The following is a 14,582-nucleotide window of genomic DNA, read 5'->3' as shown; positions in this document are numbered from 1 at the left end:
TCGAGGTGGGCGATGACGTCATGATATTGCGCACATCGCTAAAAAACAAACTCGACGTGCAGTGGGAGGGCCCAGCACGGATTGTTCAGAAACTGTCGGACGTTAACTACGTGGTGAGTTTGCCAGGAAAGCGGAAAGCACAGCAAGTTTACCACTGTAATCTGCTCAAACCTTATAGACAAAGGGAAGCAGTGGTGTGCATGATGGTAAACGTTCCTGAAGAGCTTCCGGGACTAGGCTCAGTGACGAACAGGGAAGACACCGGTCAAGTCATTAGTGACCTTATCAGTAAAGCACCGCTGTCGCCTGAGCAGAAAACCGAACTACACCAGCTCTTACAAGAGTTTCAAGGTCTGTTCTCTGAGAGGCCTGGTAGGACTTCTGTCCTTACTCATGATATAGAACTTACCTCCCCAGAGCCAGTACGATCCAAGGCGTACCGGGTGTCACCCCGCCAGCACGATATTATGGAGGCCGAGGTAAAGAAAATGCTACAGCTCGGTGTTATTGAGGCTGGTGAGAGTGATTATACATCCCCTTTGATTTTAGTTGAGGTACCGGGCAAGGAACCTCGTCCTTGCGTCGACTACCGCAGGCTTCATTCCATCACTAAGGATCAAATTTATCCGATCCCTAACATCAAGGAGCGCCTTGAGAAAGTTAGTAGCGCTCAGTTTATTTCCACCCTAGATCTTGTCAGGGGTTATTGGCAGGTTCCACTTACAGAAGAGGCTAGTAGGTATGCGGCGTTCATTTCACCAATGGGAACATTCCGTCCTAAAGTGTTGAGTTTTGGTTTGAAGAACGCGCCATACTGCTTTTCAAGCCTCATGGATAAAGTGTTGCGGGGACAGCAAGAATTCGGTTTACCGTATCTAGACGACGTAGCGATATTCTCCGCATCCTGGTCTGAGCATATGGCACACTTGCGGGCAGTATTAACCCGCCTGCGCGAAGCGGGCTTGACAGTCAAGGCTCCTAAGTGCCAGTTAGCACAGGCCGAGGTTGTCTACCTCGGTCACGTGATTGGTCGGGGTCGTCGCCGCCCCTCTGAAATAAAGGTGGCCGCTGTGCGAGACTTTCCGCAACCGCGCACGAAGACCGATATTCGGTCGTTCTTAGGTGTCGCCGGCTACTATCAGAGGTACATCCCCAGGTACTCTGATATCGCGGCTCCCCTTACGGATGCTCTAAGAAAGACAGAGCCGCAAACAGTCGTCTGGGACGAGACAAAGGAAAGAGCTTTTAGCGCCCTAAAGAGTGCCCTAACAAGCCAGCCTGTGCTACGATCGCCAGACTATACAAAAGGGTTCGTTGTTCAGTGCGATGCTAGTGAGCGAGGCATGGGCGTTGTACTGTGCCAACGGGAAAATGGAGAAGTGGAACACCCCGTCCTGTATGCTAGTCGTAAGCTGACCAGTCGTGAGTAGGCGTACAGCGCCACCGAGAAAGAGTGTGCGTGTCTCGTGTGGGCCGTTCAGAAATTGTCATGCTATCTAGCCGGCTCGAGGTTTATCATTGAGACGGATCACTGCCCTCTCCAATGGCTGCAGACCATCTCTCCCAAAAATGGCCGCCTCCTGCGCTGGAGCCTCGCTTTGCAACAATATTCCTTTGAGGTGCGTTACAAAAAGGGGAGTCTCAACGGTAACGCCGATGGCTTAAGTCGAAGCCCCTAACGTAGGAATCAGCCTCAAAATTGTTTGTTACTGATGTTTTTCTTCCTGAGGCAGGATTTTTAACATATTGCTTTTGTGTAGTGTTTCAAAGTGATGATGTGCTTTCTAGTGCAATTTTCCGATTTGTGGACGCGTTCTGAGTGCTGCTAGACTACTGTAAGGATCTAGGCAGTGGTATAAAAGGGGTGAGAGCCTGGCAGGACTTGGTGAGGGTTGTTTCGTGCTTGCTGACTGAGCGGTTGAGTTTCGGCTTAGTTCTACCGCTTGCCGGGAACGAGAACAAAAATGTCAACTCTCCCGGAGTCACTTTGCAGTGTCCTGTGTGAACCTGAACGAGAGAACGAGGCCTTCTCTGTGCGCTGCGCTCAAGAAACGTCGAGGGACGCCCGACTTCGGTTATGAGCATCATCGAGCGACATCCCTCCGGACAGCGGATGCAGTCCCCTGACCATCGGGATCTCCTTCCCCCGGCGGGGCGGTCTGTTACGTTTCGCCTACGACGCGCGGTATAGCCGGCGCGGATGCAACGGACGCTGGGGCTTCGTTCAAAGCGGCAGACATTTTGGCCCGTTCGGCGCCGCTGCTACGCCTCCCCGCCAAGCGCGTCCAGGCATGTTCCAATGCCACGTGTCTTCGGTGTGCGTGTGTGTGTGTGTGCATGTTGGTGCCCACGCTTGTCAAAGCGCGGCAGCCGGGGAGAGGAGCTCCCCCAACTGTGAGGCGAGGAGGTCTGAACGGCGCCGGCCCGGCGGATGCGTCACCTACTCTTCCCAACGTTCCCGAGCGGCGCCGGCCCGGCGGATGCGTCACCTACTCGTCCCAACGTGGCCGAGCGGCGCCGGCCCGGCGGATGCGTCACCTACTCTTCCCAACGTGCCCGAGCGGCACAGTCACGTGCGCGTCTATAGAGGCGTTCCTTCTTGCCCTCAACTGCGAGAGTATAAAAGCAGCTGCCCCCGGACGCCAAGACAGAGGCTCCGATTTCTTCTGTTGAGTAACGTGCTCTCCCGTCTCTCCACTTCGGTCGACCTGACCGCCCGCTCTTTTGCGATGTTAGAACAAACAAGTTGTTCTGTTACCAATCGACTCATGCTTTGCCGGGACCTTCGAATGCTTCCAGTTGTGCCCCAGGCCGCCAGGCCAACGCTACCCTTGGGGCTTGCGACCCAGGTGCAACAACGGGTGTCAGCGCCGAGGTTCCAACATCACCCTTTCTCTCACGCACCGCTTGCTGAAATTCATCCGGCTATCTTGGCATGAGAAGTTAACGTGATGATCTCTGCCTGGCTCTGACTTCCATGAAGGCACACACAGAATCTGTCACTGAACGGTTCTATTGAACGTGAAAAACTCGTAGTTTAGGTAGGCCATGTAAGCGTACGGCAGATAACCGGTGGACCATTAGAGTTACAGAAGGGGCGCCGAAGGAAAAGAAGCGCACTCGAGGACGGCAAGAAACTGGGTGGAGGGATGGAATTAAAAAATTTCCAGAGCGCTGCTGCTGATGATGATAGTGCCCAGTGTGTTAAGGCAGCACAGGGGATCGAATGCATCAGATGCAATAGGCGACAACCACTAGCTTATTAAATGAAAGCTGATGGTCTAAACGAGCACAATGCATTACAGTGACAGGAATTGTATACAGCGAAATAATGCAAGAAAAAAATTGTCAATTTTACCCGAAATCAATTCATCGAAAGCGATAGCACGCTTTTGCGTTGCACTCAAGGCGTCTAAAGAAGCTGGCGTGATGAGCGTGCAAGTAGCGTTGCAGGTGTCACCCCTCGATGGAGCACGAGATGGTATTAACGGAAAGCACATGGACGCTGCTCATGCCGTCGGCACTGTGCCTGTTCCAGCTTGACCTTGGCGGAGCTTGAAGGTCAGAATTACGGAACCAGGCGTTTTCTGGGTCTGTTCCTGGAGTAGCAGAGTTATCGTTCTAAAAAGAACTTCCCAAAGGAAGAGTCGGTTTCGGAAAAAGCTTTAACAAAACAGCCGGCAGAAAGGAAACGCAATGATTTCGCAATGGTCAGGAAGAGCATTGCGAACGCGTACACGCATCAGTATTGATAATTGTACGGGGAATTATATTTATGAAGGTCTAAATTAAGCACGTCACATCATTAAATGACCATTTTACCCAGAAGGCCACGATCAAAAAGAAACAAAAGGAAGGAATAGAAGGAAAGCGTCTAAAACGGAGATGGTGGTGTTGAAAGCATAGCGTCAGCCGTTTGATGCTTTTTTATAGTGAATAATGACACAAAAATATAGACTCATTTCATTTTCAAAGAGAAGGAAATTTTTTTTATTTTTTTGAAGACATCATTCTCAAACAGCGTTACTTTTTTCTTTCTTTGCAAAACTTTGCAAAAGGGGGCCGGGAACTAACACCTCATGGCTTCAGTCAAGGAAGCAAATCACCCATTTTATTGCGTTTTCACGTGAATAAATGCTTTGAAGCGTGCGCAAATGACCTGTTTTTCATACATTGTAGTACATAGGCCCTAGGTTTGCACGTGTAAATTAAACAATCCGCTTTTTTTATTCTCGTGTATCTCATGACTGTGCAACTGTTAGGCAATAAAGTATACGGAACACTCGTTGCGCTGAGGAAAGCTCTGACGCTGGCCAAATTTAGTTAAGCACAGCAGAAGAAAACAAATTGCAGTACCACAACTTCATGAAACCGAGATGGAAAGCCGAGTAACTTGACGAGACTCGCTTCCTCGTCCTCTTAATTGCTTCCTTTATGGGAAAGGTTTTCAATCAATGTTTCATTAATTGAATGTTTCATTAATCCGAGTCTTCCGCATACAGGAAGAATGCATGCACTGTTTCCCCACGCACGCACAGCGAATGTCAATGTTAAACAATGAACTGCCTCGAAGCAGTTCTTGTTGGTTTCTTCAGTGAAGCGTGAGGGACGAGAAACTGCGCGTAATGTGCGCGGAGCTTACGTTTACAGCGCACCGTTTATTGTCGTCGCTACCCCTTATATCACCTCACCGTGCCTGCGTGGGTGGGCTTTTGCGCACAAACAGACAGCCGTACTTAGCGTTACTGCTGTTTGTAGCACGATGCACCGTCGTTTCGTGGAAGAGCATCCATTACGTGCAACGACGCGGTTACGCGCTTCGCCAATCGGCGTCCCCTGAGTCAATTTTTCTGATGCGTTTGTGACAACGCAAAATCAGTATATAATCGCAAGGAGAAAAGTCAGAGGGACATTGTAGGCTCAATAGTAAGTCGGACGCGCTGGAAGCACGAAAATGAGATGCTATATATATACCATCGAAAATACACTGGTCTTCTGGTCAATACGGTTCTTTTCTGCCCGTACTTGAAGTTGCGAAAAAAATGTGCTGCACCTTCTCGGAAGGTCTAAATCCCCTAAAGACTGGTAGTGAGTTTCACTCGTATGGAAGCCATTGATTCGCCCACTGTCCACCTGCGCCACACCGTCGACGTGTTTTCCTTGGAAGCATTGAGGCACTTAGGCCTTCCGTTTCCCTCAACGTTTTCCTCTTTCTCCTGTCTTTCGGATCAGATAAACCCCGGAGGTCCAAGGCACGCCTGGAGCATCTCGAAAATTTTTGAAGTAAGTTGGGCAAAATGCCGAGTTAGGCGCACCTTGTCTTTGCAGGCCTGCTTACGGCTTTTGAGTGCAGTAGTTCTAACAGTTGCGACTTAGATCCGTGTGACAACAAAGTTGAGACTGACAGTGAGGATTTTTCGGTGTCTTCATATACAACTTCTGTTCGGGTGTACCCCTTCATATTATCGTATGCCATTTTTCCTTTGTTCGCCATGACCGCGCGTGAGGCGCACGCAGGCACACAAACACAAACACACAAAAGAAAAAGAAAAAAGGGACAAATTAGCTTTTGTCCGAATTATCAAGATGCCGGCCTACTGGAAAGTGGAACAGCGATAGGCGTAAATTTCACATTTTCTTTGGATGGAAATGAGAAATGTGAAACTTGAAGATAATGTGAAATGAAAAGAACCGATGAAATAAACATGGAATACATAGGCACCGCACGCGCACAAGTAACACAATCTGTCTTGTGTTACAAGCTGGCCTGGTGCCAACACGCAACTGGCCTATAATCATTTACATCGAGTGGCTTGATAATATCAGCACAGGATGTGTTGTTGATGTTCGAAACTTGTATGCATCGTAACGTAAATCTTCCTCCTGAAAATGCATAGCCTTGCCTCACTGGAGCCCACAACCTTGCTGATGTATCTGGCACCCTACAAAGCAATGCGATGCGTTTACCCCCGTTCTAGATGAGGCACGCTTTGTTTATTGGTATTTATCTTTCTCTTATTCCCTTTCATTTTATTTTTCCTTAGTGTAATGCGTATCTTGCTTCTCTATGTGGCGTGTGGCGTTTTACCGAACGTCGTTTGATCGGAGAAAACATTCCACAATCGAACCACGCAGATCTTTCGAATGTATTCTCTGTGGAGTATCGGCTCACCAAGATAACCGCTATTCCTCTGGGTAAATTTGCGAAACTTTAATTAATGTCATGGTTATTACATTTCACCTTAGTGGTGTATGCATTTTTATCTTTTTTTTCCTTAGTACCCATTTTTGGTCAGTTGCTGTCTCCTTGTTGCCATTGTGGTGCTGAAACATACTTTTATGTGGCATTCAATAAGGCGTCACTGTAATTTTTTCCTGTTTTGTTTAGCTGTATTCTTTCGAACATTTTCTTTATCGACGACAGGAGCACGTTCATTTGCACCATCAAGTTGCATTATACAACCTGTTTATGCATATGTAATGTGTATACATCTATACACATGTAAGCGAAAAGATTAAGGAAAGACTAGACGCTCGATATATTGTTTTTAGTCACAGCCGTATTAAGTGACAAAACACATGGAGGAAAGTAATTATTATGTTTACTTGAAACGTACAAATAATCAGCTGCAGGGAAATGAAAGTGGACGAAAAGATAACCTGCAGCAGGTGAGGATTTAACCCACATACACGCACATTCGACGCTAATAATGCTTATGCCAGGACATTTCGAGAAGGCTGGGAGCTCCCGCATCGCAAATTTGCGAGACACACGCCATTAGCGACAAAGAAGCTTTTTTAAAGAGCTTTGTCAATCGGTTTTTCTTTTATATGTGCGTGCGTGCATATACACAACCACCAAAGCACACAGAAAAGACACTGTCTTCCGAAACATTAGTGGATTTTCTTGCAGAATAACACGCATAATTAAAATTGCAATATTGGTCAGATGCTTGCTCGGCGCCGGCCACCTTATTTTCTTGCTGTGTGGAAAGTAATCTGGAGGTCCGACTCATTGGAGTTTGATTTCGAGCCTACGGAAGTAAGTGAAAAGAGAGCAGTGCAAGAGAAGTTTATCTCGCGATATATCTGCGAGATAATAAACTCGCGCAATGTTTTGGCGGCCTGCGTTTTAATTGCAAGGGGCCGTGATAAGGGAACTGAGCTGATCGCTGAGGGAAGGAGAATTTTTGAAGGGTAGTTCTTTGGTGGATGAGCGTGGGTCACACACCGCAGCCACCTGAAAGCGATAGGAACGTCTCAACTACTATTCCCAGCTAAGTGTCTGTTTCTACAAATCGCTCAAGTGTCGGCAAAATCTGATGATTTTGGCTCCTGTTTTCAGAGCACTGTGACACAGAGGAAAAGATATCCGCAGACCTCCGAATCAGATGCAACGCCATGTCTAGCTTTATTTATACTTTTGTTTTGTAGTGCATTACGCCAGTTAACGGCGCTACAAAGCGTTACCAGAACGTCGAAATTTATCTGCTTATAATGCTGTCATCCTTTTATCGATGTTTCATCGCGTCCTGAGGAAATTGCACCGCATCAGGTGGCAAAGAGAGCACAGAATTCCTTTTGCTACGAATTTGTAGCTGATAACAAAAAGAAAGATAAAGAAAAACGAGAAACGCGACTTCTGGGAACCACCTTGCCTACAAATGAAGCCAACAGTGTTCAAAAATTTCCCTCTCTTGTAATACCGTTTTCTTTTTTCCCTGTTGTTGTTGCTTATTAAATGACGCTACCATGAGAAAATAGGCCACCGAAGCGCTATCCATTAATATAATCGAATATATGCTCCCACAATTAAGGTATAGAGGATAGAATTGCACAAAGGAAAAAAGGAGGTACCGTGCGAAAAAAAGCGCGGGTATATATGCGCCACGTAACTGAGTCGTACAAGGCTGCTCTACAATATATATATATATATATATATATATATATATGGAGAGAGAGAGAGAGAGAGAGAGCTGTATCAGCGACATATGAACGTCGTGTCACCACGTGCCTTACCAAAGTAGTCTTTATATTTGCAGCCACGGCATACAAAACTAACCACAGTGAAGAATAAAGTACATAAATGTATATTGGAACTTTCCATAAACCTGCAGGAAATACGACAATGAGCAAATGTGGCTTTCTTTTTTTTGGGGGGGGGGTTAACCCCCTCCTTTTTCTTCACTTTTCTCTCTTTCTCACTCTCTACTGTATAGCAGTGTTGATCTATACTCTCGTCGGAGGTGCCATCAGTTGGAGTCTGACAAGAATCTGATGGCTTTCTACATGTATAAGGTCCATGTTTGTGTTTGAAGCTAACCTCCGCACAATGTTACTTACAGGCGCTCGTTCGTCCGACCTTCTGTGTTATCGGTTCCACGACTGGGTTTCAAGGAATGCAGTCCCTTTCACGAGTGCAAGTACATTTCTTCCTGAGGGCGTCGCGAATCGATTGGCAATGCTAGGTTTTATAGGACTTTTGTTCAATCCCAGATAGTCTAACTTTATAACGTCGTTTACTATTGCCGCGGTACTGTTACCAGTTACGCGCAAGCATGGACACCTTGAATGTACTGGCTAGCGCGACTGGTAAAACAACGCCAACTATATAAGCTGACTACTCCCTACAAGGACTCTTAAGGTGTAGCGTAGCCCATTATCCTAAACATAGCTGCTATACACATTTCTAATAATTTATTATAAGTACCCCAGTGGACATACCGAGGTTAATTTTATCGATTCGGCAACACGTTACTCGTAACATTGGCTGTCAAATATTAACTAGTCTTCTAAATAGGCGATTGCTGCTAAGTCTAGCACGCAAGTTGAAACTGTGGCCGTGCATCCACCAAGACATTGTGCAAGACATTCCATGTTTTCTGATTAAATCTACCGCCGTAGCTCTGTGCCTTCAGTGTTCTGTCACAGAGTGTGACGTTACCCTGGAAACTTCCGGCCGTGGCCACCGCGTCCCTAATACGGCAGCCTTAATTAAAAAAAAAAAAGAAATGTCGCAGTTTCTCCCGAAAGGCGAAGCATCGATTGCGATAGCAAATTTGAAGACAGTTATACGAAGTAATGATAATAGTTTTATCGGCTGTATAAATTAGAAACCATTTGCTTTCTAATTGAATTAACAAACGTGGTGTCGGCGCGCATAGGCAAATATTAACACATGGCACTCGATGACCGCGGACAGTCGCTGTCAAAACGCTGGTTTGAGCAAGTGCGGCAGCAGGAGCGGGCGAAGTGACCTTCATGCTGTCTATCGCTTCGACGAAAGCAGCGGCGAGAAAACAGCATGCACAAAGGTATCAGCGGTCGGCAGATCGCTTTCAAGAGCACCCCCCCCCCCCCAGCCCTCCCAAGCTGTCTCCCCTCGTGAGTTTCCCTTTCGCCCGGTCGCGAAATACGCATTTGCTGCCGGAGCCCAACGACGTCCCCGTCCCCCCTTCCTCCCTCCTTCTCTCCCATCCTTTCAAGCCTTTCCCGCGACGTAATACGGCACGTTTGCTCTCCGCCTTCCTCCGCCGCGCGCGCCAGATTGAGCCTCGATCATCGGCTCTCCTCGCGTGCTTTCACTCGCACATGCAGCATACGGCGCGCGGCGACGGTGTTATTATCGCCCTTAGACTTTTAACGGAACATCATGTCGACGTCGACAGCGACGGTGACGGCAAGAAATGTGTCTGCAGTGTCCCTATAGTTGATATATCAATAAAGCGCTGGCTTGTTGTAATTTTGCCACAACTAATTGCTTATTGCGATAATAATACATGGAATGACTTGTGACTCATACCTGCAGTCAGTACCTTCTAGAAGGGCGAACTCCTCAAAGGTTTAGTAAGTAAAGGCATATATGGAAATATGAAACATATTTTGGAGCGTTTCGTTTCCAACTTAGTTCCGAGAAGGCTGTTTAATTTAATAACCAAACTATAAGGCACACCCTCGACTGAATATTAAGCAACATACTAGGGTACGTCGTAAGCGCAAGTGGTCGTGACAGGGAAAACAATTGGGAGTTTGCTTACAAAAGGAGATCGGCTTAATTAAACGTGCCGCTGGTCACGTTGGAACACGCTGTAAAGTAAAAATGTGTCGTGACGTCGCACACGCCACGCGGCCATTAAGAACTTTAGCCGCGAACAAAAGCAGCAACGGTGGAACTGCTTGACAAACTTTGCATTATCGCTTGGAGCTGGAACCTAACAGTCGCAAGGCCTTGTTTATCTTGCCATGGTTGGCACTCCTTTAGGATTATTCATTATGTAAGGCAAGCTTCTTCCCATTAACAATTCTTCGTTTTACTGCTCTTTTTCACCGAGAACCGTAATCCGAGCCACGAAGGCACAGTGGCTGCGGCTGTCGCCAGCTCGTGGTCTTTGCCGGCAACTAGGGGCTTTCTATTCACTGCTGCGAACAAACAACTCCCGTTGCGGGAACGATCGTGCTTTGGCGAAATTATTAAAGCGTCTGTTTGTAGTCATTTAGCGCTTACTGCTTTTTCTACTGAAGGTCCTGAGCGGTAAACTGGTGGTACGGGAGCTCCCGGTGAGGCAGTTGTTATTGCCATTTCTTTATCTCGTAGCGCCCACCGACGCCGTGACGTGGGCACTCTAAGGTCGGCGCTGTAAGCCGGCGCCTTGGTGCCGGCTGCAAAAGACAATGAGGATGCAGATAGGCGGCCTGTGCTCGATGCGCAAGTACGTCGCGCGAAGTTCTGTTCTATAGTCGTGGCTGCGCTGGTCCTCTTGTTCTGACGCTCCGCTGCGACCCCTCGGTTTCCCAGTGTCTTTGCCGACTAGAGCATTAGAAGGTTTTACTTTATCAACGCTAACCACCGCAACACGAACCCTTCGTATTGACCGGCGTGAATGCAACAGTCGCTATTTGTAGATGTACTAGAGTATCATAGATCAAGGTGAAGGTATATCTAAAAGGACACATTTCGGACTAGCAATTTTTCTTGCGTTGCATAAAGTTTGAAACATTCTAAACACAGTGAAAATAATGTGCTGGGAAGCGTCCAGGTGACCTTTATATTTTTGTATAATGCTATTTGTAGATGTACTAGAGTATCATAGATCAAGGTGAAGGTATATCTAAAAGGACACATTTCGGACTAGCAATTTTTCTTGCGTTGCATAAAGTTTGAAACATTCTAAACACAGTGAAAATAATGTGCTGGGAAGCGTCCGGGTGACCTTTATATTTTTGTATAATACTTGTTTCTGTGGATCATATTTGGTTTTGGCACCTGCGAGCTGAATGCGTCATGACGGCGTGGTACGCTGGCTCACTTCATTTCATTCCTGACATTGTTGCGCTGGCACAGAGAAGCGCAACCAAAAAAATAAAGGCAGGGGAAAAAAGAACGCGCATCGCGCGCTTCTTATTTAGTTATTTTATCTGTGTGTCATGACGTCACGACATGTCGATTACCGCAGAAGCGAAATTTCGAAACTAACTTTGTGTGAAACTAATATATCATATAAGTGTTTCCAAACAAACCTGCTGAGTGTCAACCTTTTTACGTGCGAGATGCGCGTAGTAGAATTTCTGCGAATTCGTATCAGTACTCTTTTAATACTGCTTTGTACCATCGCCTGTGTAATGTTTTTCGCTGCACCTGGTCGCCTTGCGAGGCCTTGATTAATTATTCTGCAGATTTCTTCGGGAAGTAAAAGATAATATTGGTGATATATCAGTCATTTCAGTCTGAGTTTGAATTCCGCATATGCACCATAAATATTGGCCTCACGCGAGAAGTGCGGCACTAACACTGCGGGCAAAGGGGCAGTTTATGCACGACACAGGAATGGATTGAAGAGTCTTGCTGCTTTTTCACCCACCAGCAGCCAATGAAGGTATACATACCTACGCAACGTATAATGTTTAAAACATGTGTGATACAAGCACATTTTCAATCCTTTTAAATGACTTCTTCAAGATCATTATCTTCAAAGTGTTAGCAAGGACGATAGAAAAGTGGAAGTATCAGGAGCTACAGAACAAAAATAAATGTGCTTTTGCTCGGAGACATGTGGCATATTCTGTGGTATAGTTTACCTCTTGAGTACACGTGTGAAAGTGTAATCTACCGACATCGAAATTATAGTAGGCTTATGAGCGTGACATGCATCTGTGTTTACTATATGTGGACATGGCCACAGAGGTTTCAGAATGAGAAAATTGCGGAAAATAATTGCGGATAGCTAAACCATCTCCCAGCCTAACCGTAAAGGGCGAAAATGACAGAAGTTTGGTGCCTACGCAACGCACCTTGAAGACCGCTTGTACGTTCTACGTACCACACTATCTGCCCAGCTGAACCTTTCCTTTTAGAGCGCAGCTCTTTGGCGTCCGTTCCTGGGTTTCGCGTCGTCGTCGGCGTTGTCGTCGGCGTCGGCCTCGTAACCAGCTCCGCCCCCCTTTCATCCCCCCAGCGCTAGCAGCGACCGACTGATACCGCTGGATGCCGCTGACGCCGCTAGAGAGTCAAGATAACGTGACTGCATAGAACACCGTCGCCGCCATGCAGAAAGAGTATCAGTCAAAGGCATCAGTCAGTCGCTGCTATCTCTTCCCTCCTCCCTTTATCGTGTTGTCCGCTTGCTGCGCGCGCTTCTGCCCCCATCGTTTGCCGCTGGGTGTACACGCCGCCCCCCTCCGCTTCCGCTTACTGCTGGTTGCTCTCGACGGCGGTGATGAGCCTCCGCTTCGGCGGCACGAACTGCAGGGTCTTCTCGGCGGCGGCGATGAGCTTCTGCTTCAGCCTCGCTTACTGCTGGTTGCTCTCGACGGCGGCAATGAGCCTCCGCTTCGGCGGCGCGAACGGCAGGGTCTTCTCGGCAGCGGCGCTTAGCCTCTGCTTCCCCCACGGCTGTGACAACCTCGCGAGGCACTTGTATACATCTCGTCTTTGAGAATCAAGCATTGGTGTACCAAGTCGAACATATATCAGTCTATTTCTCCGACCACAAAGCTTCCTTCATGACTGTCAAGAACTGTTAGTGGAGTCTTTGTTAAAGGAATACGTGTGAAAAATAAAAAAAAAATTCTGTGATAGCGCATACATGTGTTGCTCGATTTCTTTGCCTCAATCTATCCAAAAGGTGAAACAGCTTATTTGCTGCGCTCAAATTTCGCATTAGGAAGTAACGTAATCGTCGGTAATTTTTTTGATTTACACACAATATCATCGACTACCGTTTGATGTGTAATTCATTATGCCATATTGTTTTCTGTCAAGTTTCAACCTATCGCTTGCCTGTTCGTCGCCCGTAAGTGGACGTACATTGATCACTGAGTGGATTTAGTTCCACACATGAAATATATTTACGAATATAAAATAAAAGAAACTGTATATATGTATATACTGGGCCTTAGTTAATCTAATGGTTATTCATTGATCATGATTTTCCATGCGTGCCAGTGTGAATGATGTGTCAACGAAAATACAGTGTTTTCATCTCAAGTACAGTGTGGTGGAGTCAGAATATTTCTCTTACGAAAGCGCGTTTCCTTGTTAGCCGGCGTTCGAGAGCGCGCTGCCCATGACAGTGATCGACGTGGCAACAAGATGGCCAATACGGTATTGAAACATCGCACACGTGATCAAATGCTTGGTGAATATGAGCAAAAGTCTTCAACAAAAACTCAGAGGTATCACTGAAGCACTTGGTATCGCATCACTACGTCACCGGGCTCAGTTTCACTCAAGGAAAGGTAAACCGCTTTAAATTTGTCATATTGAAATTAGCCGGGTCGTTTGAGGCCAGGACAAAGTAATGTTTTGAAGCCGACTTCCTCGAAGGAGTTCGAGCTGCAGGTTGCACGACAGCTGGACCAATTTTTAAAGCTGTCTTTAATACGATTCTGTGATACCCTAGCTAGTAGCGAACCTGCCATCTACTGTCCTTCGTCGTTAGTGGCATCTCTATCTCCTCGCTTTATAGGAAGGCCTGTTGCAGTAATCGCGTTCGAGCTCCCTTTGCCGAAGAGCGTCTGTGATGAGGCGCACGTTTCGGGCTTGACATAAGCCAGTGACGTGAAAGTCTCTAATAATCGTGATAAGGCAATAATGTTGAGAGGACAGCGTAAAGGAACAGCTGACGCCGGTGAAATGCACTCCCTCCCGCCTATAGCCTGTCAGTCGGCGCAGCCGCCACCATTAGTAAGGATCGAAGGCGTGGCGAGGGGAAGACGATGTGGCAGAAGCGGACGACCCTTTGGCCCTTTACGACTTGTCAGTCTGGGCGAGCTGCCTTTAATTAGTTGACCCTGCAATCATGAAGTATGAGCTTCTTCGATACTGATATGGCCGCCGTTACTGCCAACCACGCGATGTCAAAACTGCCTGCGCTATGCCATGCGCCCGGGTCAAATTTTATGCAACTGCTTCACACTTTTCATAAGGTGTAAAAAAAATTGCGCTTTGTTAAAAACATCTTTGCACTTTGTAGGTCACATTTTCTTATGACAAAAGATAGCTTCGCGTATCGAGCCCTAGATTTTTTTTGTCTGTGCTCCTAATGCTAAGGTCAATGGACACATGGCTCTTAGTGGCTAGTGCT

This window comes from Dermacentor variabilis, chromosome 2 (assembly GCF_050947875.1).
Source record: "Dermacentor variabilis isolate Ectoservices chromosome 2, ASM5094787v1, whole genome shotgun sequence".
NCBI lineage: Eukaryota > Metazoa > Arthropoda > Arachnida > Ixodida > Ixodidae > Dermacentor > Dermacentor variabilis.
The sequence above is the reverse complement of the archived record's forward strand: the minus strand, read 5'-3'. Positions refer to the sequence as shown.